Genomic DNA, 23,877 nt, shown 5'->3' with positions numbered 1-23,877 from the left:
CACTGTCAGGGAAATAAATTGCTCCTGCCGGGGGAGCCATGCATCTTTTTTTTTTTTTTTTTAACAGCTTTATTGGAGTATAATTGCTTTACAGTGGTGTGTTAGTTTCTGCTTTATAACAAAGTAATCAGTTATACATATACATATGTTCCCATATCTCTTCCCTCTTGCATCTCCCTCCCTCCCACCGTCACTATCCCACCCCTCTAGGTGGTCACAAACCACCGAGCTGATCTCCCTGTGCTATGTGGCTGTTTCCCACTAGCTATCTATTTTACGTTTGGTAGTGTATATATGTCCATGTCAGTCTCTCACTTTGTCACAGATTACCCTTCCCCCTCCCCATATCCTCAAGTCCATTCTCTAGTAGGTCTGTGTATTTATTCCCATCTTACACCTAGTCTTTTCATGACATTTTTTTTTTCTTAGATTCCATATATATGTGTTAGCATACGGTATTTGTTTTACTCCTTCTGACTTATTTCACTCTGTATGACAGACTCTAGGTCAATCCACCTAACTACAAATAACTCAATTTTGTTTCTTCTTATGGCTGAGTAATATTCCATTGTATATACGTGCCACATCTTCTTTATCCATTCATCTGTTGATGGACACTTAGGTTGCTTCCATGTCCTGGCTATTGTCAATAGAGCTGCAATGAACATTTTGGTACTTGACTCTTTTTGAATTATGGTTTTCTCAGGGTATATGCCCAGTAGTGGGATTGCTGGTCGTATGGTAGTTCTACTTTTAGTTTTCTAAGGAACCTCCATACTGTTCTCCATAGTGGCTGTACCAATTTACATTCCCACCAACAGTGCAAGAGTGTTCCCTTTTCTCCACACCCTCTCCAGCATTTATTGTTTCTAGATTTTTTGATGATGGCCATTCTGACCTGTGTGAGACAATATCCCATGCATTTTGAAGGATGGAAATGTGGTAGTTGAAACTATTCCATCCCAGCTTCCACATAAAATTGTTTTCTTCCCAGAAGAAGTTCTTCCTGTACTAGCGCCAAAATGTCTGTAAAACTTTGCACAGATATTAGCCTTACATTCACTGTGCTCTGGGGCCGTGACAGAAGAGGAAGCTTGTGCAGTGTAGGGCAAAGCTTGCGGCCAAGAGAAAGCAGGAGCATCAGGAACATGAGGATGGGTGAGAAAGCTCACAAGCACAGCCGTGGATGTGCTTGGAGAGAGAACGGAGGAAAGGCAGCAGGAATTCCGAAGGGGACTGTGGTCTGCTCCTGTGACTGCTGTAACAGATAACCACAGATATGAATACACCATTAACACCCTATAATGCAGGAGGCCAGAAATCTCACTGGGAAAAAATTGAGCTATCAGCAGGCCTTGTTCCTTCCGGAGGCTCTGGGGAAACGATCCATCCCTCGACTTTTCCAGTTTCTAGAGACACCCGCATTTGTTGGCTTTGGGCCACACCCATCTGATCTACTTTCATCCTCACATCTCCTTCTCTCACTCTGACTTCACAGCTCCCTGTTGCTGTTGCACTGGGACCACTCCAGGAATCCAGAACCCTATCCCCATCTCAAGAGCCTCAACACGATCATGTCTGTAAAATCCCGCTTGCCCTGTAAATTAACACATTCATAGGTTCTGGGGCTTAGAATGTGGGCATCTTTGGGGGCCATTGTTCTACCAACCACAGGGACCTTCCCAAAGTGCTCAAGATGGGGGAATTTGATTAAAGACTGATTTAACTTATCTGAGATACAACAAGATGTGCAGCATTAAACTATTTTTCTTGGCATTTTTGAGAATCCAAAGAACACCTGATGTGAATGGGGCACACTTTTAAGCTCTGTGTGCCGTCTCAGAGTTTACAAAGCATGTCCACACCTAAGAGTATATTGCAACCCCCGAATAACGCTTTAAGGCTGTCATGTGAGTATGAGAATCACCATCACTCCTGATGCAAACAAGCCCACAGGTAATAAATTAAAAAAAAAAAATACTTTGGTAGAGAAGCTCTATATAATTAAAAGGAATTTAAGAAGAACAAATTGATGCTTTCATTTGTCTATATCATGCATCCTTTGTCTATGTGCGTATTCTATGTTTATATGTCCACAGTATAAGATTAATTATACTCTACACATTCCATTAAAATCTTGTCCTATACAGTTACCTGCAGGATTTCCCCCCAGTGGTGGTAGCAGATAAATATCCCTCCGTATTTCTCCTCACTCACATCTTTACTTGCAGACTTATACACAGTATTCTCTGCTCCTCCCTTCTCTCAAGTAATAGTGTTTTGTGAAAATTCCATCAGGTCAATGAAGAACTTTTTATGGACCACATAAAGTTTCTGAGTAATTTTGGATTGTATCCTGGGCCCAGAAATTTATTTCAACACTGTTTTAGTAGGTGATGGTTGAGCCTAGGCTGTGAGTTACACGCAGTATTTGTAGGCTGTGGTTTGACTGTCCATTCCACTTTCAAAGCCTGTGCAGCACTGGAATGATCTGAGCCGTGTGTGTGACACTGAGTCTAGAACCTAGGCAGAGGTCTGTCCCTCAGTCTAGTTTTAAATTCTTTTGTATGCTGCTTTAGGTAAGATCCGTGCTTGTGTACTTTGAGGCTGAGCCCCGGAATTGGTAAACAATATATAGGGTTGCTTTTCCAAGTTCTTTTCTCTCTACAATTTTTTCAGTTCCTTAAGCTTCCCCTTTTTGATCCTTGACAACCTGGTGTTTGTTCATTCTTCTTTGCTGTGTACTTCCCAAAACTATGCCCACAATTAAGGCCAAGTGATGGGAAGACAGAAACAAAGAAAACAAAGATACTCACCCCACGTTCTTAAGGCCAGAGCTCCTCTGATTAAAGAGGAAGTTTCCCTCTTTTGTAGGTTAGACTCCTTTGCCCACTGCTGTCACTCATGAGACAGCTTTGTTTCTCCTTGAACCTGAACTAGGGAGTTTCTCCTGGAGTTTTCTTTGTCCACCCTGATGTCTATGTCTGGGTTTCAGGCCATGAGAAATGGTAAACTTCCATCAGTCCGGTGGAAGTCTGAATTCTGGTCTTCTTTCCCAGTCCATCTACTGGTATTTATTTTGCAGAATTCTCAAATAGCTGATCCCAGCCTTCTGTCCAGGTCTTACAGCTGATTTCAGTGGGGCATACAGGGAAAAGTGTGCCTACTTCATCTCACCCGGAACCAGATCCCTGAATCATGTGTTCACCATCCCTATTTCCCATCTTGTCATTCAAATGATCTCCATCCTCTAAGTGGAAATGAACTTGATGAAGTTTTCCGTAGGCATTACTCCATGTGTTTCTCATATGATGATCATTATTCCACAACTTTTACAAAGGGAAAAATTCAGACAAAGAGCCTAGAGCCACACAGCTGATATGTGGCAGAAGAGACTCAAATCTGTACCTTCAAATTCTAGGTCTAGCAATTTTAGTGCCACCCTTGAATTCTTTATAGGCAATATAATCAACTGGGACACATATTTTTATGGAACCATGACTCTTCTCTTGGGGTGAAAAATCACAAGTTCCACATAAAATAGAATTTTTTCCCACTAGACTTGAATGATGATGATAATGGTTTAAGAGTTTGAACTAGGTAAAGTCTAAAAAAGTAATTATTTGTGGAAAATATGTGTGTCTATCTTCCTACAAAAATCCCTTATCAATATATCCATCAAGACAAAAGTATAACCAGTATCATACACTACTTCCCAGATCTTGATATTTATGTATTTTTTTTCTTCATACAACCAGTATAGCCTATCCTCAGGGAACTTTATAATAAGAATATCAAGATCTCAGATTGGGTTTATCAAACTGTATTTCTCTAGTAGAAAATACCATTTTATTTCCTTGGAGTATGACAATAAGAAAAAAAATGAGAACTTTTTCTTTTATAGAAAAATTATTACTGAGAATGGATGGCTAATAGTAATTTTAAAACTTCTGAAACAGAATACTGAAATTAATGAACACATATTTTCCAATTTTTCTATATATATCAACCTTCCTAAATATCCTCTTTTCATCTTGAGAAGTAGAGATTTTATATTTTTTACTGAAATTGAAAATGGAAATTCCAATTGCTTAAAACTCTGAAAATGAAGCTTACTCACCAGAATTCCCCTGATGAAACTTGCCGGAGGCATCTGCAGTCTCTGAATTTTAATAACCCCTTTTTTTTAAAGTTTTCTTTTCTATCACCCACATTGAATGTGAGTCTTTGTTTTCAAGCTCTCATTTTGCCTCCACCTAATAAGAATAATAAATATGGTATCTCTGTCTTTCAGCCCAAGGCTTAGAGAAGTATGCCCTGGAAAGCCTTCCACATCCTTTGATAAACACTCCCAGAAGGCTTCCTGCATGCCTTGGAAGCTTCCATGGGTAGTCTTTGCATTTTTCCTTTCTAAAGGGATGAAACTGAAAAATGTATTAGAGAAGGAAAAGACACAAATTTGGCATACAATTACTTAATGGAATATCAGATTTGGCACCGAAGGGAAGAAACTATAAAGGGATTCAGGAGAATCTTTGTTTTAAATAAAACTTGTGTTCTTAAAAAATAAGAAAGGAGAAATACTTCCTCTTCATTTCCCGTTATCTGTTTTGAGAAAAGCATAATCTATCACAACTGTGTCAGTGAAGCACAGATTGTCTCCTGGTAGGGTCAGGGCAGTGGCCTGCTTCCCCCTCTGGTCCCTCACAGTGGCGCCGGACCTTCTGCATGAATCCACACTCCCGTTCCTTCCAAAGAACCTCATGGTAAGAGCAAGTCAGAGGAATTATGGAGCAGAGCTATTAATTTAAATAGATTTCCTGATTATTATGTTCTCCATTGTAAGTTCCTATTCTCCTTACTAGAGAACACGGTTGTCATGACAAAATAAAATATACATGATGACAGCGTTGCTAACATCCAGCAGATTTGTACCTTAATTCAAGTAAATCCAAACAAGTAAAAATGCCCCTGCATGCCAAACCAGATGACCTCCGAAGTCTCTTCTAGTTTTACCATTTTATGGATCGAGGAAACTATCAGAAGTGTTATCTAATCCAAATTGCAGTATATATTTTATGTTATATATAATCTATATTAGGAGTGATATCTAATCTATCTGATGCCTCCAGCAAATTTCATATATAATATATACCACATTATTACGTATGTAATTAGTTTATGTATACTTATCTCCAAATATAGATGTATTACAAAGTTATATGCATACACATAATGTATATATGTGTGTGTATATATCTATATATATATACACATAGATGAGTACTTTTATAGTGTTTGATGACTTTGTAAAATTATTTTGAACAGTTTATTCTAAGTATTTAAAACATTTACTCTTTGAATTTCATTGAAGTTGAACTACTGTATTGATTCCACAGTTTCATTGAATAAAGAATCTATTCAGCAAAGAAAAGGTTTAGCCTGGTCAAATGATAACTTCTGAATCAACTGTCACTTAAATGCTGATGTTTAACTCAATTGTTAATCAAATTTCATTTTAAACCAAGGAGGAATTGAGGAAAACAACTCAGACTTCTGCTTAAAAATTCAAAATATTACTTTGTACTGAACCATTGCTATGATAATCTAATTATCACTTAAAACTGATGAAGAAAGTGAATTAAGATTGACACCATGACTTTCACATCAGATGCCCTTACACTAACATTTGGAGAGCCAAATGCATTTGTTTACTGATCACGTCGATTGCTGGGACAGCAAGTCCTGGGAAAGAGTACAGGACTAAGGCAACCAGATCTGAGAGCACCTTCTATTCTGCCTGGGTCAGTCCATATGGAGAGTCATTTATTTTGCTTTTCTTCTGAACATTACAGGGAAAACTCATTTTTTCTTGATTACTACAGAATTACTATAGGTTAATTATAGAGAATTTGGAAGTAAAAGAAAAAATAATAATTTACCCATATCTCACTACTTTAATATAATGATTGGCAATGATTTGATGCATTTCTTACAAGTGCCTTTCTATGAAAAAAATATATATCTATACACACATACATGTATATATGGATAGATAGGTTTATGTTTTGAAAGTGAAGTTTACCTAAGTTGGTGCTCTGCTTGTTTGTGTGTTTGTCTGTTCTTACATGTGTAATATGAGTGCTTCCTGTGTAAGTAGTACCCAGATATCCAGCCCTGAAATTGAGGAACACAGACTGGACAGGAGGTCATGAGCCATTGGAGCCATGGGTGTGGGCTCAGCAGCTCAGGAGAAGGACGTGTGTGTCTTTGTGTGTTGAGCATCTGCTGCTTGTCCCAGTAGGGGTCTTCTACTTTTCTGCATCCCTCCTTTACATCACCACATGGTTCCTGGTTTAAAGCCAAGGAGGTCAGCCGTGGGTAAGGCCACTGAATGGTTCTGCAGACTTGAAATGTAAACTCCTAAATGTTTAAGTTAGTTCATCTTAGAAAGCACTGTCTTTATCAAGATTGGGTCCAGAGCATGTTTTCCTCATACAACCTCATTCTTCCATGTTCAACTAGTAGCCATTGGCAGGTCTTAGAGCTGCCAAGCTGAACAGAAGGGGCCATGCAGAGCTCCTGGATACAAAGAAAAGCTTATCCACTGCCATCAGCCAACACACTTCTGGAATAGGAGGCTGGAAATAATAAAAAGCCAGTAAGAACAAGGGCAATGGATTAATAACTTTTTTATTGATAATGGGGGAAAATTTCCTGTGGGGATCCAAGATCATATAGAAAGAATAGAAAAAAACCACTCCTATAAATGACACAGAAACAAATATTTTACTTTCCAAAACAAACAACAACAAAAACACAACTTAAAAGGCAGCAAAGGAAAAGCTGAGCCTTAAAAACTCTTTCATATTAATTCCTCCCACCTCCTAGGCTGCCCTGATTCACGTGTCCCTGAGTGGAGAGAAACACATTAAATATCCAGCACATTGAAGAGCACTTGCTATAGGACGCCCTGAACATAAATGCACGACCGTCCTACAGGTGAAGGCTGCTACTACCAGTGTCGTCCACGACACTTGCCTACGTACCCTTCCACCAACATCCACGGGAATCCCCATCTCCCCACACCCGAGACGTATTTGACAGGATCAGTCTTTTTAAACTGCTGTCAAGCTGATGGATGAAAAATATATCATTGTGGCTTTCATCCCATTTCCATTGTTAATAGCATGCATGCGCAGCCCCTCTGAATCTCTGCCATCACTGTTGTCTATATGCTTTGTTCTTCTACTTGGGAGGTTGTCTTTTTTATAATTTTTCATTAAAATAATAGTAACAGCTATCTTCTGGACACTTACTAGGACCCAGGCATAGTGCTAAGGACTTCTTAGGCGTCACCTAATTGGATCTCCAAAACAACCCAATGAAGTAGAGTGATTATTATCACTCCATTTTATAGATGAACAAACTAAGGTTCGAGAAGGTTAAGTGACTTGATCAAGATCACACAGTTAAGGATTGTGCAGTGCCTGGGAAATAGTAGGTTCTCATCAAGTAGGAGCTAATATTATGACTTGTATTATTGTATTATCGTTCTCTCTCTCCCTTTCTCTCTCTCATTTGTAATAGACTTTATTTTTAGAGCAGTTTAGGTTCACAACAAAATTAAGGGGAAGGTACAGAGGTTTCCCCTCTACCCCCTGCCCCACACACGCATAACCTCCCTCATATCAACATCCCGCACTAGAGTGGGACATTTGGTACAACTGATTAACCTACATTGACCGTTATTATCCATATTTTACATTAGGATTCACTCTTTGTGTTGGACGTTCTATGGGTTTGGATGAGTGTTTAATGACATGTATCACCGTTATAGTGTCATGCAAAACAGTTTCGCTGCCCTAAGAATCCTCTGTGCTCTGCTCTTCATCCCTCTCTCCTCCCAACCCTTGGCAACCACTGATCTTTTCACTGTTTCTATAGTCTGCCTTTTCCAGAGTGTCACAGAGTTGGAAGAATACAGTATGTAACATTTCAGATGGACTCTTTGCACTTCGTCATAAGCATTGAAGCTTCCTCCATGTCTTTCTGTGTCTTGATAGCTCATTTCTTTTAGTGCTGAATGAAATTTCATTATCTGGATGCAATACAGTTTATGTATCCATTCACTGAAAGACATCTTGTTGCCTTCTAAGTTTTGGCAATCATGAATAAAGCTGCTATAATCATGGGTATGCAGGGTTTTTTGTGGACATAAGTTTTCAATTCATTTGTGTAAATACCAAGGATCATGATTGCTGGATCATATGGTAAGAGTTTGTTTAGTTTTCTAAGAAACCAGCAAACTGTCTTCCTAAGTGGCTGCACCATTTTGCTTTCCCACCAGCGGTGAATGAGAGTTCCTGCTGTTCTACATCCTCATCAGCATTTGCTGGTGTCAGTGTTTTGGATTTAGGCCGTTCTAATAGGTGTGTAGTGGTATCTCATGGTTATTTTCAGTTGCAATTTGCTAATGACATCAGGGGATGAGCATCTTGTCATGTGATTATTGTCATCTGTATATCATGTTTGGTGAGGTGTATTTTCAGGATTTTTGCCCATTTTTTAACCAAAATTTGTTTTCTTATTGCTGTATTTTAAATGTTCTTTGTATGTTTTGGATCAAAGTCTTTTATCATATATGTCTTTTGCAGACTTTCTCCCCCTCTGTAGCTTGTTTTTAATTCTCTTGACAGTGTCTTTCTCAGACCAGAAATTTTTTTGCTTGTTTGTTTTGTTTTCAATTTTGAATGAGCTCCAGATTATCAATTATTTCTTTCAAGGATCATGTCTTTGGTGCTGTATCTAAAAAGTCATCTCCATACCCAAGATCATCTAGATTTTTCCTGTTATTTTCTTGCAGTTTTATAGTTCTGTGCTTTACATTTTGGTTTATGATCCATTTTGATTGAATTTTGGTATAGAGTCTGTGTCGTGATTCATTTTGTTGTTTGTGGATATCCTGTTGTTCTAGATCCATTTGTAGACAAGACTATTTTTTCTCTATTGCTTTGTCTTTGCTCCTTTGTCAAACATACATTGAGTATATTTATGTGAGTCTGTGAGTTACTTTCTAAGAGATTTTAGAAACACTTTATACATCATGAACATTAACCTCGGGTCAATTGTACGTGTTGCAAATCTCTCTAGATGGTTGATTGTTTTAATTTTGTTTATGGGGACTTTCAGACAGAAGATTTTTAACTTCTAAGAGCATAATCTATTAATTATTTATTTTAAGTCTCTGTATTATAAAATACGATTCTATGTTTATTTTGGACAATCTCATCAACTTCTTTGTACATTAGGCTGATCTACATGGTAGTCATTTTTGTATGATATGAAGTAGGAAGGTATCAAACTGAATTTTTTCCAAATTGATAGTCAGTTTTACTAAAACATATAAGACACGGTCCATATTTTCCCAGCTTTATTGCAATGAAAGTCTTTATCACACATTTATCATAAGAAGGATAAATTTTTCACTGATGCTTATCATGGGTTTTATAATGTTTATACCTTCTACATGAATTCTATAATCAGCTTGCCCAGTAACCTAAAAAGTATGTTGCCCTCTTGGTAGGTATTTCATTAATCTATAGATTGATGTGAGAGACGCTGACGGGTTCATGGGCTGACTGCCTCCATTCAGGATCCCAGTGTACTTCTCTGGTGACTCATACTCCTTTCGTGTTCTCCAGAACTTTATATGGATTTTATATGCATTTCATGTATATTTGAGGAATTGTTTCTTTACTTTTATTTCAGTGGAATTAGGAATTTTTGTTATAAAATGTTCTAATTGCTGATTCCGGCACAGAGACAAGTTGCTATTTATAGTCCTTATAACTGGCTGCTTTACTCAGTTGGCAAAGAGCTTTCTGTTCCTCTTCCTGGCTTTCCTGGACAGCTAATCACACAGTTGGTAAATGTCACTTTCCTTTGATTTATTTATTTATTTATTTTTATTGTCATCACAGCGGTTAGAACATCCAGGTCAGTGGGGACCATGAGCATGAAAAGCAGAACTCCTTGGCAGACTCGTGACTGTAATGGAAACATCTCTTTTTAGGCATGTAGAACATTTAGTGCAGGATTCTAGCAGACAGCCTGTGTCAATTTAAAGAACTCTCTTATTCCAACTTTGCCAGGTCTTTTTGAAGAAATGGTGGTGGATTTTGTCCCATGCTATTTCAGCATCTGAGATAATCATATGCACATACATTTTCTATCTGAAATGCTGTCATTAATTTCGTCAATAGATTGTCCAACCTTGTTAATAACCTTGAAAAGTAAGTATTGTTTTACCTCTTCTTGCTGATGACCACACTGATGCTCAGAGGAGGTAATTAACTCACACATGGTGCAGCTATGAAGTGATGGAGTCAGGATCAAAGCAGGCTTTTCTGGCTCCAAAGTTCAGGGCATAGCTTGGCCTAAATCTTAGGGTTACAGTATTTGTTTAACCATCCCTTCAGACTGTGGACACCTGTACTTTTTTTTTTGAGAGGGAAGAAGGGCACGGGAATATACATGTATAAAGCATCTCTGGAGAGAGCCTGTGGGCTACCTGTGTGGATACAGTCCCTCCTGGGGCTCCAGGGCAGCTGTGGTTTTGGGGGGAGCCTTCTGTCGGGATTCCTCAGCCACCACTGCCTAAAATGCCAGCAGTGCCACCTTCCCTGCACTTAGAGCCCCTCATGAGTTCAGCTCCGAGCTCAGCACCACAGCCTCACCCGAGGGAGAGCAGAGGGGGAAAGAGAGGGGAGATGGCATCTCCCTTTTGGCCAAGGATGGCTGGTCTCCATTACTCCCCCCACTCAGGGTGAGGCAGCCAGTGTTCCCACCAAGCTGTGGGCCTGACACTCTCTGTCACTGGCCCCATGTTCTTTTGGGTTGGATGTACGCAATTCCATATGTGGAAGCCCCCCACCCTTGGACCTTGACCCTCTTCCTCTGGGCAGTTTCTGTCACTCAACACAGCAGGGAGCTGGCTGGGCCTGGACCCCTCTGGATAGCACAAGGGCCTCCCACCATGGTCCATTCCAAGTGGAGGTTTCCATTGTCCATTTATTAACTTCTTCCCTTAACCCCTGGCTGCCGAGCAGACAGGACAAGGAGAATCCATATTCTGCCCAGGATGGGAACATGTCTCAAGTTCCTACAAGCACGGAGCAGACAGAACAAATCCGTGGGGCTTCAGTTTGCAGCCTCCGTGTCTGCTTTCCACACACACGCCTCTGGCCTCCATGGGCTTTTGTCCTCAGAGTTGGTGTGACACGTGAGCCCTTCTCTCTTTGAGGGTTTAAAATTCATGCAACACAAAACACGTTTCACCTTGTCTTCAATGTTGGGGAGCCCAAAGCAGCATCTTATGTCACTCTAGGGGCCGTGACAAGTAAATGTAAAAACTAATGGCCAAGCAGACTAAAGGACGTGGGAGAAAACTACCCGTGGAAGCATGCACACTCACACACATGTACACACACACATACACGAGTGGAAAAATACAAAGTCACTCTGAGCTGGGGCACACCGAGTGGCACTTAGGGTCCCTTCACTTGTCACATTAATATCCTTGCCGTCGAGAGCCTGGTTGGTGGCTCTCACTTCTGCCTGATCTTTATTTACTGTCTTTCTCTTCGGCTGCTTTGTCCCAGCACTGGTACGCCTGGGCTGAGCTCCATGATCCTGTCCATTATGACACGGTGTCGGCAGCACAGACCCCCGCCCCCGCCCCGCACTGCTGGATGTCAGGGAGATGCAGAGGAAGCAGAGATTTATTGAAATGCTGCAATTTAATTATCTCGATTGCCTTTTGCAAAATGAGGGAAGGAGGCTTCCAGGCAGCCACCGCACCATCTTCAGGCAACTTATCATCGTTACTGTGTGTCTGGTTCTCACCTTCATCTTTCTGATGTTTCCTCTCCTGGGGTTTTCAGGAAAATGCAATTCCTCGGGATTTTGAGCCTTGGGTAGGAACTGCCTGCCACCTCCCCGACAGCGAGTAGTGACAGCCTTGGATCCCAAGCTTACGTCTGAAAGGTCTCAGCCATAATAATAATAATAATAATAATAATAAAGCATAACTTCCAATACAGGCTGAATCCTCAGATGTAAAATAAAGATCCCTCTTCAGCCAACGCTAGCTTTACCAGCGAAACAATGCATTTGTCCGAGCACAGCCCTCTTTTCTCTGGGTTCCTAGTGTTCTAAGTCTACCTCATTGACATTCTCAAAACATCAGTCCCGGTGCAGAACCTGGCACACAGATGGAGCCCCGCTGCTCTTGGTTTCAGCAGGCCAGCTTTGCTCCTGGACCCTGTGCTCAGCCCTGTGGTCACCACGGTCCACTCTCTCCCGCCGCTGCACACAGGCCCTGTCTGCTGGGCCTGACCCCGGCCCTGCGTCCCCCAGGCCAGATGCTTCTTCATTCCCCCTCTGAGGATGCTGGGCACCACTGGAGATGCCCAGGACCTCCCACAAGCTGAGTAAGAGTGCAGAGCCCCTTCCCCTGCCTGGCTGTGGCTAAGTGAGGAGAGGACGGCAGGGAGATGAGAGGAAAGCCTGGGACAAACTTCCCAGAGTGCAGGTCAGGGAAGCCTTCACCCGGAGGGAACGGACTTAGCCCAGCATTCCTTGATTAACCACTGCCCCCATAGTGCGTATTCTGTGCGCTTCTGCCCCTGCGTGGGTCTCTGTGGGAGCTTCTGCATGTGTTCTGCAGAGGGCTTGTATCTCCCTCTGAAAACGCCATCCTCCTACCCTCCCTCTTATTTTGTCAGTGGAGTCAGAAGCTTCCAGCTGTGAAATATCAAGCATGCAGTAGTGGGATTCTCTGAATCATGACAGCCAGGAGAGAAATAGTCCACACCCAGCCCTCAGACCCTGCCTGAGCCATTGGGTCTGTGATATTTTGACCCTTGTTCATGGAACACCACAACCCCATGAGCAAAAGCATCCCGTTAGATTTTTAGCAACTTAGTGAGGAGAAGCACCGATATCATTGAGGAGGGAGTGGGGGGTTTGCCCACCTGCCTCTCCATCTTGATGAGTCAAGACAGAAGCTGTCCCTGCAGCGAGGCACCACCACCCAACATCTCAGGCAGGTTTCCTGCAGTGTTTCATGAGGTGGCATGGGACCGAAACCCAAAAGAATGTCCCCGTCTCCTTCCAGGTGACCACCTCATCCCTTTCTCAGGAAGCTCAGCTCCTCCAAGCCCAGGTAGGCTCTCCAAGGCTGCATTCTTGGAGGATTTATGTCATGCCACAGCAAAATTTAACCTCTCTTGTCCACAGTATTTTCCATATCTTCAATAGTTTTACTTCTCTTTCTTACACCCTCAAAGTATTCTCCACAAAACAATCTAAAATGTGACACATTCTGACCGGTGTGAGGTGATACATCACTGTAGTTTTGATTTGCATTTCTCTAATGATTAGTGATGTTGAGCATCCTTCCATGTGTTTCTTGGCAATCTGTATACCTTCTTTGGAGAAATGTCTATTTAGGTCTTCTGCCCATTTTTGGATTGGGTTGTTTGTTTTTTGTTATTGAGTTGCATGAGCTGCTTGTATATTTTGGAGATTAATCCTTTGCCAGTTGCTTCATTTGCAAATATTTTCTCCCATTCTGAGAGTTTTCTTTTCATCTTGTTTATGGTGTCCTTTGCTGTGCAAAAGCTTTTAAGTTTCATTAGGTCCCATTTGTTTACTTTTGTTTTTATTTCCATTTCTCTAGGAGGAGGGTCAAAATGGCCATCATCAAAAAATCTACAAACGATAAATGATGGAGAGAGTGTGGAGAAAAGGGAACCCTCTTGCACTGTTGGTGGGAATGTAAACTGATACAGCCACTATGGAGAACAGTATGGAGGTTCCTTAAAAGCTAAAAATAGAACTACCATACGACACAGAAATCCCACTACTGGGCATATACCTTGAGAAAACCATAATTCAAAAAGAGTCATGTACCACAATGTTCATTGCAGCTCTATTTACAATAGACAGAACATGGAAGAAACCTAAGTGTCCATTGACAGATGAATGGAAAAAGAAGATGTGGCACATATAGATACAATGGAATGTTACTCAGCCATAAAAAGAAATGAAATTGAGTTATATGTAGTGAAGTGGATGGACCTAGAGTGTGTCACACAGAGTGAAGTAAGTCAGAAAGAGAATAACAAATACCGTATGCTAACACGCATATATGGAAACTAAAAAAAAAAAAAAAAAAAATGGTTCTGAAGAACCTAGGGGCAGGACAAGAATAAAGACACAGACATAGAGAATGGACTTGAGGACAAAGGGAGGGAGAAGGGTAAGCTGGGAGGAAGTGAGAGAGTGGCATGGACATATATACACTACCAAACGTAAAATAGATAGCTAGTGGGAAGGAGCTGCATAGTGCAGGGAGATCAGCTCAGTGCTTTGTGACCACCTAGAGGGGTGGGACAGGGAGGGTGGGAGGGAGATGCAAGAGGGAGGGGATATGGGGATATATGTATATGTAAAACTGATTCACTTTGTTATACAGTAGAAACTAACACACAATTGTAAAGCAATTATACTTCAATAAAGATATTAAAAAAATTAAAAATAATAAAGATGACAGAAATGAACTTATCTATGAAACAGAAACAGACTCAGACATAAAGAAGTGACTGGTGGTTGCCAAGGGGGAGGGGGTTGAGTGAGATGGAGAGGGAATTTGGGGTCAGCAGATGCAAACTATTATATATAGAATGGATAAACAACAAGGTCCTACTGTAGAGCACAGGGAACTATATTCAGTATACTCTAATAAACCATAATGGAAAAGAAAAATAATAAAAAATAAAATATCTCTGAGATTAAAAAAAACAAAGACAAGCCATAGCAACCAATCAATCTCACCCATCTTTCTTTAGCTCCTGGGTCCTTTCTCTCCCTCTTCCCTCCGCGGTGTCCCTGTGTCCCTGTGCAGAGAAGACACCAGCGTTCCTGCCTCCTTGTCTCAGCTGGGGGGGCCAGAAGACATTCCTCAAGGAGAGAGGCCTGCTTGTATTCGGGGGACCCTCTTTGGCTGTAGACAGTGATGATTGAGCCAAGTGCAGGATGTAATTTGGGACAAAGCCACAACTATATTTCTGTTTCATTCTGGATGTTTGCCCACTAATAAAAATTCTGGCTAAGCAAGGAGTTTGGGGCAAAATGTAAGTCAGAATTTATGTATTGGGGGAATAACCGACCCAAGCAGCTTGGTGGTTTTCTCTATTTTTTGCTTAAAAAAAAAAAACTGATGTCATCTTGAACTATTTTCCCCATTATTAATTTATAGAGGAGTCACGAAGAGAAAATTCATGAAGACAAGGACTTTCAGCACTGGAAAAGACCTAAAAAGTCTTTTTTTCTGTTTCCATTCTCTTACAGAGGCAGGGGAGGGGAAGCAGAGGTTGAAGAAAGGCAGCTGCAGCTGCGTCTGAGTCATCATCAGTGGCAGCGGGATCCCTGGTTCTAGACTGGAATCAGTCTCCAGACACAGCCACAGTTTGGGCCACTGGCTTTGGTTTTATTCCCATCCCCTCCTTGAGTGCTAGTTTATGTATAGATTTCACCATTTAAAAATTAACCATTAGGGCTTCCCTGGTGGCACAGTGGTTGAGAGTCTGCCTGCCGATGCAGGGGACACGGGTTCGTGCCCCAGTCCAGGAAGATCCCACATGCCACGGAGCAGCTGGGCCCGTGAGCCATGGCCGCTGAGCCTGCGTGTCCAGAGCCTGTGCTGCGCAACGGGAGAGGCCACAACAGTGAGAGGCCCACGTACTGCAAAAACAAACAAAAAATAATAAAAATTAACCATGAGATGTAGGCATACAGATGATCTTTGGATTCTCCTTTCTGCTGAATTTAATTCAAGTGTCATCAAATATTCAAAAGGCAAAGACTGGAATTTTAGGGGAAAAAAATGGTAAAATTTTAAAGCAATTTTAAAAGTTAGCACAATTGATTAAAATCATCTCTGTGTCCCTTATTATCTGTATGAGGAGAACTTTGAAGAGTGTCCTTGATGGAAATGATGTCCTTTTGTCTCCCTGCAAGGCCATCACTACTACGTGTGGGGTGGATCATTCTGCCTTCCCCTCAGGTGCCTGGTAAGTCTACGAGCTGAGGAGGACCATTGTATTAGGTGTGCAATACATAATGGGTAGTAATATTTGGAGAAATGAAATAAATCCTCATCTTTTGGTGTTTATTGCTTCCTGAAGAAATCTTTATTCCTGCAATTCATATGACTTCATCCAGCTATTAAAAATAATTTATTTTGGTAGAAAAAGATTACTCTTTATAAGAATCAAGTATTTTCTCTACTGAAGTCACCTTGGCCAAGAACACAATGAATATTTTTAAGATGGGAAGGTCAGAAATGAAGGGAACTAAACTCTTTTCAGGGCTGAGAATGAATGCTACACAAGACTAGGATTCATGTGATCTGTGATATGATCAAGCATCATGGAAATGCTGATGCGATGAGGCCACTTCCACTGGCCCCCTTGCTGTGAGGTCATGGAGACTTTGGACAGATGGAGGGTCCCTTCTATTTAGAAGCTAACGGATGTTCCCCTCCACCAGGCACCCCTGCTTTAATTTCCCCATGTGTTTCTGGGCATCATTTCCCTGAACTGATGAAGAGATGTGATAAAAGGGGTGCCTGGGGCTTCCCTGGTGGCACAGTGGTTGAGAGTCCGCCTGCTGATGCAGGGGACATGGGTTCGTGCCCCGGTCTGGGAAGATCCCACATGCCACGGAGCGGCTGGGCCCGTGAGCCATGGCCTCTGAGCCTGCACGTCCGGAGCCTGTGCTCTGCAATGGAAGAGGCCACAACGGTGAGGGGCCAGCATACCGCAAAATAAATAAATAAATAAATAAATTTAAAATTTAAAAAAGAACAAATAGGGGTGCCTGGTAGGTCTTCAGTCCTTGTGAGGACACAACTGGTTCCGTGCCTAAGAGCCCTGAGTCACTCTGGACATCGCCCAGATCTCTGAGAGGCAAAGTCACAGCACAACACACTGAGAAATCACCAACAGCTTTTGATTGCTTCTTTTGTGTGAAAATGATGATTGTTAACACTTTGAGAAATAAGAAAACCCCTATTTAAGAAAGTCTTTAAAAAGCAATGAATAAAGTGTTATGATTGTAAATTCGTGATGAAGGTGTCCCCTATCCTTCTAGGAGGAACCATTCATAGAATACGAGGGCTGGCAAAGCATCTACAGTGACAACCCCTGGAAACGGCCTGACTCCCAGTGGCGCTCACGTGATCTTCTCCCAATGTGCCTCTACTGAGACAGCCCTCACCACCATCAGAGACCTGAGTGCTGAATCCAACCTTGAGATCTCCCTGACCTGGTGCGCCCTGGGATCACTGCATCACTCAGGGTCCAGGCTGGGAAAATGTATTTCTCAAAGGAGCATAACTGATGAGCATTTAATGAAAGGATTACACGAAGTTTATGCACAGGGTCCAGGGGGAACAACAAGGGGTGGCCAGGTCCCCGGGCACTGGCATCACCAGGGAACAAGGCCACTGCTCAAGCTGAAGGGACAAAGGACAGGCACGATGTCCCAGCCTCTGCACCTCCCACCCCCTGCCTGAGCCACCCATCGGCCAGACTCCACCTAGAGCTACAGGCACAGGAGGCTATGAATGTGGTCTATTCAGGTCAGCCTGCTGGCTTAGAGCTGGGTGCAGAAGTGGGGAGGCAGGTTTTGGGGAAACCTGCTTCTCACTGTGCTGTACACTCTCCTGGTCTCCCTAACCTTCAGGCTGCCCTTTACCAGTCTCCTTCGTGGTATCTTCTTCCTTTGCTCATGTAACCAAGCAGGACCCTATGGGGTCTTCCGAGAATAGACCCCCACCCATGTCCTCTGCCTGCCTTTTGTCTGCAGAAAAACTTTAGTCAAAGAATACATTTAATCAGAGAAGTGAGAAAATGCAGAAAGAAAGGAAAACAGGCAAGCAAGACAGAATAATAATACTTTAGCCATTGAACAAAGTCAGAACCTTTAGTTCTTCCTCAAGGGCTATTGATAATATTCTGAGCCATGTCCTTTGAGCTGTTTGGCAGATAATGAAATCCCCACAAGCGGGGGAAAGTTAACTGTACGTGGGCCCACAAGCACGGAGACCCCAGACCAGTCAGAACCAGAAGGCTGATGATGCTGACTCCCGGTTACGTCACCACCAACCAATCAGAGGAATGTCCACGGCCTGATCACGCCCTGCTCCTTGAGCACGATAAAACTCTTCACTACCCGCTCCAGGGTGGGACACACAGTCTTGAGGGCAGGAGCCTGCTGTGTCCTCCTTTGCCTGGCAAAGCAAGAAAGCCATTCTTTTCTACTTCCTCCAGAACGCCGTCTCCACATTGCTACGCGGCACCAGTGAACAGAGGCAGAGTTTCGGCAACACTCACCCCTAAGTGGAGCCTTTCCCCAGGGCTCTGCCCTCATCCCTCTGCTCCTGCACTCCCTCCCTCAGGGAAGTGTGTCCACGTCGTGAGGTTAACTAGAGTGGACTGATCTCTCCACAGCTGTGTCCCAAAGCAGCCCTGCTTATGGAAGCCCCCATCTGACATCTTCATCGTGAGGATGCCCCAACATGCCACGGCTAAACCTAGGCTCCGTCATGCTGCTTGTTGCACCTTGTACGGTTAATGCCCCCCGCCCTGCCATCCTGGTCTTTGCCTGGGAGTTATACTTACCTCCACCTTCTCCCATCCCCACCTCCAATGAGCCACCCATTCCAATGAAGGATCCTGCCTGAGATCCCGCACTTCCACTCCCCAGATGCCACATTTCTCCCTGAATTCCTGCCACTGCCTCCCAGCTGGTCCTGCAGACACCAAGCTTCTCCATGAAATGCAGCCTGTCTCTGTGCACACTCACATTTTATTTTTTTTCTAAAGCACGTCTAAACAGCTCACGAAGTACATCATAATACACACCCCAAGAATGGGAGTCAGGAAGAGTTAAAACAACACACAACAATGGTCTGCTATTTGCAACATAATTACAAAACAGGAATTAGACTACAACTAGAAGTACAGGTCCTCAACAATTCTAAGTTCTATGAGATGGAAGATAAAAGCCTAAATATCAAGGAGCTGCCTATTAAGCTTTGGGTGTGTGGCTAAGACCTGGATTGGGCTACCATCCATGTGTTCAACCTAAAGAAGTAGCTTAGCACTACTGCTAACTTAGTGCTAAACTTGCGGGAGGGAGAAATTAAATGTTCAACAACAGATATCGAGTGTGATGACACACGCAGCCGCAGGCAGTGGGGGGCAGAGAGAAAACCTGAACTCAGGTCTCCTGGCTGGGCTGCTAGTTTAATAAGCTTTTTCAAGTCTCTCCTTGAATTCCTCAGGAGGGAGAGGTGTAAATTAATTGGACGATTCCTCATTTTAACCACTTGAGAAGTTTTTCCTGATGAAAAGGCACCCAGCCCAGGGTCCATCTTCATGCATTTACCGCTGATCTAGAAGGGAAAGGCCAGAGAGTTGCCATGGAAACCATAAGTGGAGGAGCAGACAACGCCTCTATTTGAACCAGAGGAAATGCATGCTGGCATTAAGCACTGGCTGACATCGGAAGTCCTGGCCAGGCCCCCCCCCCATCTCCTTCCCCCAGCACCATCTCAGCTTCAGCCTTGGTCTCTTCTTGCCCGAGTCCCTACCTAACCAATTACCTGGTCTCTCAGCCACCACTCTTGGCATCTCCCATTCCTGTTCTTCAAGAGGCTGCACAGGCTTAAAAATGCAAATAATATCCATTCACTCAGGGCAGGGCAGAGCCTGCCCTGGTGATATCTCTATCAGCATCCCTCTCACCTACTTACCGCCCTTGGCAGTGCAGGTCTTCTTTGCAACTCAGACCAATCCTTCCTGCATCCGGGCATTTGCACCCAGCATCCCTCAGCCTGGACCATCCCTGGTGGTGAGTCATGGTTTCCTAGTTTGTTCATCCTGATATGCTTGATCCCTAGCAGAATTTCCAGCCATGCGGTGCTGGAAGCATGAAGGCAATGAGGACGCACAGGGCTGTGAGAAGCTGACAAAGACAGGGCTAAAACAGATGGTTGGGAGGGTTTGGCTCAATCAAGAGGAAGTGCCTGAAACCCTGGGAGTCCAAGGACAGGTAAGAGAAGGTAAGCGTTCCGACCTGGTCAGTGTTGAGCGGTGGTAATGCACATCAACTGAGGTTTAGTAAAAGGGGCCCATCTGTTCAGGAGACTTGCTAGTTTTACAACTGACGATCGCAGTGACCATCCAGCAGGTATACTTGGGTGCTGGTCTCCCTCCCTGGACTGAACTTGAGGGAAAAAGGAAGGGTCTTATTCGTTGATGCCTTCACAGCACAGGCGCCAGAGCAGCTCAGGTATGATGAGAGCCAAGCAAAGAGGCATCTGGACACAGATGTTCCAGCCATCACCTGGCCCAGGTGCTGGATGGGCAGAGTCAGCCTCCACAGTGCTGTCCTGGAATCCTAAAACCTCTGAAGGGGGAAACTGTGATAAAAATGGACTGCTTTGAGGCATTTAGGAGGTATATTATTAGTGGTGCACAGCTAATAGTAAAGAGGCTGCAAGTGTACACAACTAGTTTTATTAACATATACTATTATTCTAGTCGTGACTAGAACAATTCATCACACAGGCTATAACCCAGACTTCCAGTTTCCATGGTGCTATCTATTAATTTTAAAGTAAGGCTGTGCCCTTTGTCAATGAGCTGGAGGTGCTTTATAATAAGAGAATAAACATAAGTACATAATGTAAGAACATTCTGGGCACCCACTATTTTTTTTTTTTAATGAATGAGAGATAAAGCCAACTTCTAGCTCTGATTTAAATGTGAAAGCAGAGCTGTAGCAGAAAGAGCTGCACTGAGAAGAAGGAGACCCGGGGAGGGAAGGGACCCGCATCACCAGCCAACCTCTACCAGCTCTGTGATCTTGGGTAGTCTGGTCCCACTCTCCATGCCTCAGCTTCATTCTGTTGAGAAAAGCATGGATGGCCTTGCTCTCTCATGGGTTTTTGTAAGCATCTTGTGAGATAACAGGTAGTATATATGTCATGTCCCAGCACGAACAGATGGCACACTCCCATGGGGTGATGGGTAGAATGCCCCATAAAAAGACTGGTTACAGAGGTGAAGGCAGGAAGCAGGAAACCCCAGTGATGTAGTGCCTTGTTCTAAGGGCTGAGGGCACAGAGGAATTGGGAACCAGGTACAGAGAGAAGCAGGTGCAGAGGAACAAAGGCTGGGACCTTCAGTGGTGAGTCACAGACAACCCGTGATAGCTTGTGTGTGTAGGGGGGCTGGTCAGGAATAAACACCCTGACCCAATGCTGCTCCCCACCTGGAGTGACCCGATGATCACCCTTGGATGAAAAAAGTGAAAAGGTGGAGAGTAAGGAAGCCTGCTGACACAGCTCATAAAGGTCAGGCTCCAGGAGCAAGTGGGAAACATCACCAAGATCACTTTAAAAAGTTTGTTTTGTTTTGTAAATAAGTATATCGGTATCAGTTTTTTAGATTCCCCTATAAGTGATATCATATGATATTTCTCTTTCTCTGTCTGATTTACTTCAGATTTATGGTTACCCAAGGGGATAATGGGGGTGAGAGAGAGATAAATTAGGAGTTTGGGATTAACATATAGACACTACTATATATCAAATAGATAAACAACAAGGACCTACTGTATAGTACAGGGAACTGTATTTAATATCTTGTAATAACCTATAAGGGAGAAGAATCTGAAAAAGAATATATATATATAAATATATACATATATATATAATAGTTAAACATAAAAAGTATATATAAGAAATACGTATTTCTAATTTAGACAAATCAAGAGCAAATAGTTTTCAGGATTTCTTTTCATTAGATTTTAACATTGTAAATATAAAGAAAATGTATTTATAAAATATTTTTAAAAGGTTACTTTTAAAAAACAGTATGATGTACTACATAGAAGGAAAAGAAGTCCTCTGTCGGGGGGGCCATCTGGCTTCCTGGGCAGCAGGGACTCCCCACTCCAGCCTTGGAGACTGATCTCGCTGATGTGATAGTGACCATGTGCAGTAAATGCAAAAGTGTATCTCATTTTAAAAATTCTATTTTGAGAAGTTTCTTGTAAGATAAATTTTAGTCAAGAAAATGTTATTCTCCTCATTTCTGCACATTGTTATAGCTAAGTTATGTCCTCAGAGAAGAAAACCAAACCCAACAATATAGGAGATTGGTTATCAAAATATTCCTTGATCCTTTGCCTGTAGAAAAAAACCCAGACACTCCTCACATGCTCAGAATGTAACCACGGAAAATGAGGGAAGAGGGCATACATTGACCATCCTCACATCTCTCACCCCTGGGGCAAATTGTGCCTTCATGTCTTAAACATTAGGAGAGAAACCGCCAGTTTATCACATCTCTTTAAAGAACACATAAGGAAATCAGCACGGAAAACCCAGAATCTTGCCTAATCAGGAAATAATGCCTATTTAGTTCTCGGATATGTATTTTAATGTTCTTGAGATCAGAAATATGCTGACATTTTATTATCTTAGAGCCTATTTTTTCTAAACTGTACTCTAAAACTTTAAAGACTATAAGTTATGTGAATTACAACTTTATACAGAAAAATCCGTGTAGAACAATAAGTGCATTGAGACTGCCTTAGTCTCTCACTTAAAGCTGTGTATTTAGAATCTCAGCTAGAGCCTTGCTAATTGCCCCAAACGGACTTGCCTGAAACCCCTTGACTCTAGCCCCTCCTACCACGTGCCCATTTTCCTTTCCACATGTAAAGAACAAGAAAGCTGGTGCAGGTGTGATGGTGAAACGACCAGGGCCCATGAATCAGTTTCAAAAGGATTTGTTCATTTTAACACATTTTAATAGGGCCCAACTCTTAAATGAATCTCCACCAAAGCATAACAGTCATGCCTGAGTAACAACTAAGACTTCATCTGTATATGCATATCAGTTATCTATTTCTGTGCAACAAATTTCTACAGCCTCAACAGCTTAAGACAACGATACTTTCTTTTACTTCCTTAGATTGTTTGAATTGGTATACAAAAACTTCCACACATTTAACATGCTGACCTTATAGAGTTTGAAGACATGCATGCGCCCATGGTAGACATGTCCTTGTATTCTTTTGCTGTTTCTTTGTTGTTGTTGCTGTTAAGAACACTTAATAGGAGTGTGCACATGTTTTTTAAGTGCACAATACTGTATTAGTTCAACAACAATGTATTATCCCACTTTTCTGTGGATCAGGAGTTGGGGTACAGCTGATTAACTGGGTCCTCTGATTATGGTCACAAGGCTACAAAGTGTTGGCCAGAAATGAGTTCTCATCTGGCGGCTCAGTTGGGGAAGGACCCACTTCCGAGCACCCTCAGGGTGTGGGCAGAGTGCATTCCTTGAGGTTGTGGGATTGAGGGCACTGGCTTCTCACTGGCTGTCAGCTGGGGCTGCCCTCAGCTCTTTGCAGCATGGCCACTTACTTCCTCAACCAGTAAAGAGCTTCTCTACAGACAGTCTGCTAAGACCATTTTTAGATGATGCAGTATAATCCCAGAAGTGACATTTGCTGTATTCGCTTAAGAAGCAAGTCACAGGTGTCACTGGTACTCAAAGGTGTAACTACCTTTCTGCAGGGGAAAGTCTAGCTTCCTTCAAAGGGCCTCTAGGAACCTTACAGTAAAGCCCCACCCTCATGCAAATAGTCACCTGATTTATATGATTTATTTCTATACAGTTTTCTGAAAGGAAGGCATATCTGTACCAGAAGGCTTTTGGATGGGAA

Source organism: Grampus griseus, assembly GCF_964374135.1.
Source record: "Grampus griseus genome assembly, chromosome: 3".
Taxonomy (NCBI): Eukaryota; Metazoa; Chordata; class Mammalia; order Artiodactyla; family Delphinidae; genus Grampus; species Grampus griseus.
This window is presented reverse-complemented; position numbering follows the sequence as displayed.